This window comes from Hyperolius riggenbachi, chromosome 4 (genome assembly GCF_040937935.1).
Source record: "Hyperolius riggenbachi isolate aHypRig1 chromosome 4, aHypRig1.pri, whole genome shotgun sequence".
NCBI classification, from domain to species: Eukaryota; Metazoa; Chordata; class Amphibia; order Anura; family Hyperoliidae; genus Hyperolius; species Hyperolius riggenbachi.
This window is the reverse complement of record NC_090649.1, coordinates 67241519-67246867: the sequence shown is the minus strand read 5'-3', so window position 1 is coordinate 67246867 and position 5349 is coordinate 67241519. Positions and strand designations below refer to the sequence as shown.

The 5349-nt window shown below is 47.1% G+C and overlaps 1 non-coding gene across 1 annotated transcript; it reads right to left on the bottom strand.

Annotated features, from left to right (window-relative positions):
• Positions 1-4606: 4606 nt before the first annotated feature.
• LOC137505439 (U5 spliceosomal RNA) lies at positions 4607-4721 on the bottom strand. The gene has a single exon (XR_011020054.1). It is a non-coding gene; the product is annotated as a U5 spliceosomal RNA (small nuclear RNA).
• Between the last annotated feature and the right edge of the window lie 628 nt (positions 4722-5349).

The window sequence follows — 5349 nt, the reverse complement described above, 5'->3', positions numbered from 1 at the left end:
TTTTGTGGGGGCTGGAGGGGTGGCAGCATGAGGGGAAAGCCTTGGCCACAGTCGGCGGGGAGAGGGGAAGTTCCCCCCCCCTCTCCCTCACCTCGGGGCTCTCCCCTCTGCGCTCCCCTCCAGCTAGTTACCGTTTTGGCAGCGGGCAGCGGCGGCAAGATACATACCTTCTTCCTTGCGTTCCACCGCATACTCCTCGATCTAGCGGCTGACGTCACTTCCGGAAGTGATGTCACTTCCGGGAGTGACGTTAGCCGCTAGAGCGAGGAGTATCCGGTGGAACGCAAGGAAGAAGGTATGTATCTTGCCGCCGCTGCCCGCTGCCCACACTGTAACTAGCTGGAGAGGAGCGCAGAGGGGAGAGCCCCGAGGTGAGGGAGACGGGGGGAACTTCCCCTCTCCCCGCCGACTGTGGCAAAGGCTTTCCCCTCATGCTGCCACGCCTCCAGCCCCCACAAAACGGGCCCAAGCGGGTCCCAGGGGGGGGGGGCCTGGGGCCCCCTGCAGGAGCAGGGGCTGCAGGGCCTATTGGTATGCCCATGGGTTAGGCACCACCAGGGAGTTCTTAGGGTTAGGCACGACCAGGGGGGTCTTAGGGTTAGGCACCACCAGGGGAGCTTTAGGGTTAGGCACCACCAGGGGGGTCTTAGAGTTAGGCACCACCAGGGGAGATTTAGGGTTAGGCACCACCAGGGGGGGTGTTAGGGTTAGGCACCGCCAGGGGAGATTTAGGGTTAGGCACCACTAGGGAGGTCTTAGGGTTAAGCACCACCAGGGGAGATTTAGGGTTAGGCACTACCAGGGGGGAGGGTCTAAGGGTTAGGCACCACCGGGGGGGGGGGTGTCTTAGGGTTAGGCACCACCAGGGGGGTCTTAGGGTTAGGCACCACCAGGGGGGTCTTAGGGTTAGGCACCACCAGGGGGGTCTAAGGGTTAGGGATAGGTACAGGGAGGGTTCTGTGTGAGAGTAGGGTTAGGTTTAGTTGTAGTAAATAATGTTTTACAACAGTTATTACGAACGTAGTTATATTTTTATCATCGTTATAAACAATATTTTCAGATTTTATTATATGAAGAAACTATTAATGAAGGTTATTCACAATAATATACAATTATAACATTTCAACATGTATCATAGTTTTTTAACAAACGTAATTATAATTTTCACTTTTGAAACAGGGAAGATTATCGTTTTCACAATTTGCGATTTGATACACATTATTTAATGTTTTTTAAATTTGTAAAACATTATTTGTAAACAAAATACAAAACAATATTTTTATAAACGCTATTACCGCTTATCGTTTACACCCAGCGCCCTTTTTTCCCGATGCCCTTTTTGCATGTACGCCATGTTAGAAATGTGAGCAGAGATGGGGCATGATGGGAATGTGAGCAGAGATAGAGCATGATGGGAATGTGAGCAGAGATAGGGCATGATGGAAATGTGAGCAGAGATAGAGCATGATTGGAATGTGAGCAGATATAGGACATGATGGGAATATGAGCAGAGATAGGGCATGATGGGAATGTGAGCAGAGATGGGGCATGATGGGAATGTGAGCAGAGATAGGGCATGATGGGAATGTGAGCAGAGATAGGGCATGATGGGAATGTGAGCAGAGATAGGGCATGATGGGAACGTGAGCAGAGATAGGGCATGATGGGAATGTGAGCAGAGATAGGGCATGATGGGAATGTGAGCAGAGATAGGGCATGATGGGAATGTGAGCAGATATAGGACATGATGGGAATGTGAGCAGAGATAGGGCATGATGGGAATGTGAGCAGAGAGAGGACATGATGGGAATGTGAGCAGAGATGGGGCATGATGGGAATGTGAGCAGAGATGGGGCATGATGGGAATGTGAGCAGAGAGAGGACATGATGGGAATGTGAGCAGAGATAGGGCATGATGGGAATGTGAGCAGAGAGAGGACATGATGGGAATGTGAGCAGAGATGGGGCATGATGGGAATGTGAGCAGAGATAGGGCATGATGGGAACGTGAGCAGAGATAGGACATGATGGGAATGTGAGCAGAGATAGGGCATGATGGGAATGTGAGCAGAGATAGGACATGATGGGAATGTGAGCAGAGATAGGGCATGATGGGAATGTGAGCAGAGATAGGGCATGATGGGAATGTGAGCAGAGATAGGGCATGATGGGTGTTATAATTTAAGTAGGCCTCAGTTATTTGGACTGAGTTTTAGGTAAAAGGCTTGTTCGCAGAGTATACCTTTAAAATAGAGTTTCTCGTGATGCAAGCAGAAGCATCTTAGTGTCTGCTTGAAGCAGATGATATAAGCAGATACTGAGAACATGTTCCTGAAGGAAGGCCACAGGCCTACACTGCCCCAGACAAATGGACTATGAGAACAATCAACATAGGCCATATTTACTAACAGAGAATATTCCTGTAAGTGAAAGGCATCATTAAATATTAATCAAGTAGGTGGGTATTATGACACCACGAGGGGTCTAAGCCAATAGTCGGGTCTGGGGGATGGCTAAGATGAGGTCACATTTAACTCTTTCCTAGTCAGTATTAAAGGGCCGGATGGGCCGACGGAGCGCACTCTGATTCCTACTTTCATGCGCTTTATCTGCTGACTGGAATCCCTAATTATTTCCTTTCCTTATGTACTCTGATATAATGTATGCTGTACATAGGTAGTCTAGAAGATGTAACTTAGAATAGACATAAGAGGACCTGATTATCTTCAGCAGGAAGGTAATCACGCAGCTGTAACGCAAGGCAAGAATCTGCTTGGCTAAGATATGACGAACTGTATCTGTATATCTGGTTTCCTGAATAAATAACTTGTACATTGAAGACGCCTAAGAAAGTCTATCTCCTGCTTGCTGTGATGAGTCGTGTTTGCAACTCTTGCTGATGAGTTTGCTGGTGCCGGAGCAAAAGGTGATTTATAACAATGGGAATGTGAGCAGAGATAGGGCATGACTGGAATGTGAGCAGAGATAGGGCATGACTGGAATGTGAGCAGAAATAGGGCATGACTGGAATGTGAGCAGAAATGGGGACATTATGGAAATGTGAGCAGAGATAGGGCATGATGGGAATTTGAGCAGAGATAGGACATGATGGGAATGTGAGCAGAGATAGGGCATGATGGGAATGTGAGCAGAGATAGGGCATGACTGGAATGTGAGCAGAAATGGGGACATTATGGGAATGTGAGCAGAGATAGGGCATGATGGGAATGTGAGCAGAGATAGGGCATGATGGGAATGTGAGCAGAGATAGGGCATGATGGGAATGTGAGCAGAGATAGGGCATGATGGGAATGTGAGCAGAGATAGGGCATGATGGGAATGTGAGCAGAGATAGGACATGATGGGAATGTGAGCAGAGATAGGGAATGATGGGAATGTGAGCAGAGATAGAGCATGATGGGAATGTGAGCAGAGATAGGGCATGACTGGAATGTGAGCAGAAATGGGGACATTATGGGAATGTGAGCAGAGATAGGACATGATGGGAATGTGAGCAGAGATAGGGCATGATGGGAATGTGAGCAGAGATAGGGCATGATGGGAATGTGAGCAGAGATAGGGCATGATGGGAATGTGAGCAGAGATAGGGCATGATGGGAATGTGAGCAGAGATGGGGCATGATGGGAATGTGAGCAGAGATGGGGCATGATGGGAATGTGAGCAGAGATAGGGCATGATGGGAATGTGAGCAGAGATAGGGCATGATGGGAATGTGAGCAGAGATAGGGCATGATGGGAATGTGAGCAGAGATAGGGCATGATGGGAATGTGAGCAGAGATGGGGCATGATGGGAATGTGAGCAGAGATAGGGCATGATGGGAATGTGAGCAGAGATAGGGCATGATGGGAATGTGAGCAGAGATAGGGCATGATGGGAATGTGAGCAGAGATAGGACATGATGGGAATGTGAGCAGAGATAGGGAATGATGGGAATGTGAGCAGAGATAGAGCATGATGGGAATGTGAGCAGAGATAGGGCATGACTGGAATGTGAGCAGAAATGGGGACATTATGGGAATGTGAGCAGAGATAGGACATGATGGGAATGTGAGCAGAGATAGGGCATGATGGGAATGTGAGCAGAGATAGGGCATGATGGGAATGTGAGCAGAGATAGGGCATGATGGGAATGTGAGCAGAGATAGGGCATGATGGGAATGTGAGCAGAGATAGGGCATGATGGGAATGTGAGCAGAGATGGGGCATGATGGGAATGTGAGCAGAGATAGGGCATGATGGGAATGTGAGCAGAGATAGGGCATGATGGGAATGTGAGCAGAAATAGGGCATGATGGGAATGTGAGCAGAGATAGGGCATGATGGGAATGTGAGCAGAGATGGGGCATGATGGGAATGTGAGCAGAAATAGGGCATGACGGGAATATGAGCAGAGATAGGGCATGATGGGAATGTGAGCAGAAATAGGGCATGATGGGAATGTGAGCAGAAATAGGGCATGAAGGGAATGTGAGCAGAAATAGGGCATGATGGGAATGTGAGCAGAGTACACAGAGTTTATAGTAAGTATTCAGTGTGGGGTATATGACTGTTTTTTTAGCTAGACCTATTTTTTTCTCTTTTTAGCCTGGTGTTAGCCAGTCCTCAAAAAATTAATTGAAACTCATAATTGTTCCTCTCCACGGAAATCTTTAGTAAAAGGAGAAAGATTTATGTGATCTAAGGAGAAACCAGATTATAGACCTATTTTTTTTTTATCATTGACTATCAAGCAACTAGAAACTACACTAATCTGGCATCAGCCAATCCCTTTTGGTGCCGGATAATGGGGGTTTTACAGTAGGTCAGAAATGGCTCTGCAGTACAGCATGATCTATTTTATTTTGTTGTAATTAATGTTTTATTCATTCCAAAGATGATGAAGAAAGAAATAAAAAATACTAGGGCTAAATTGTCATAACATTTTATACAAGGAATTTATTCATCCTGAAGCATGAAAAAATACTACATTCTCTTAAGTTTACATACAATTAAAGTGAACCTGGAGCAGGAACAGAAATTAAAAATAGCTACTTAGCTCCGTAGAGGGAAGCCTTTGGATAGGTCAGGGCCTTCCTCGATCATCATGTGAGCCACCAATCCAGCATTGGGTCCTTCTAAGCATATTTGACAAGAGCTTCTCAAATATGATTTCATGGCTGCACTTCCATCAGTTTCTGAGAACTACTGAACTGCACATGCACGAGTACAGTCCATGCATGCCCATAGCTTTTTCATCCGGGCACAAGTGGTTTCGTGCTAGTGGGCATCACGCATGCCCAGTAACACGAAACCTCTCGTGCATGGACCACACTTGCACATGTGCAT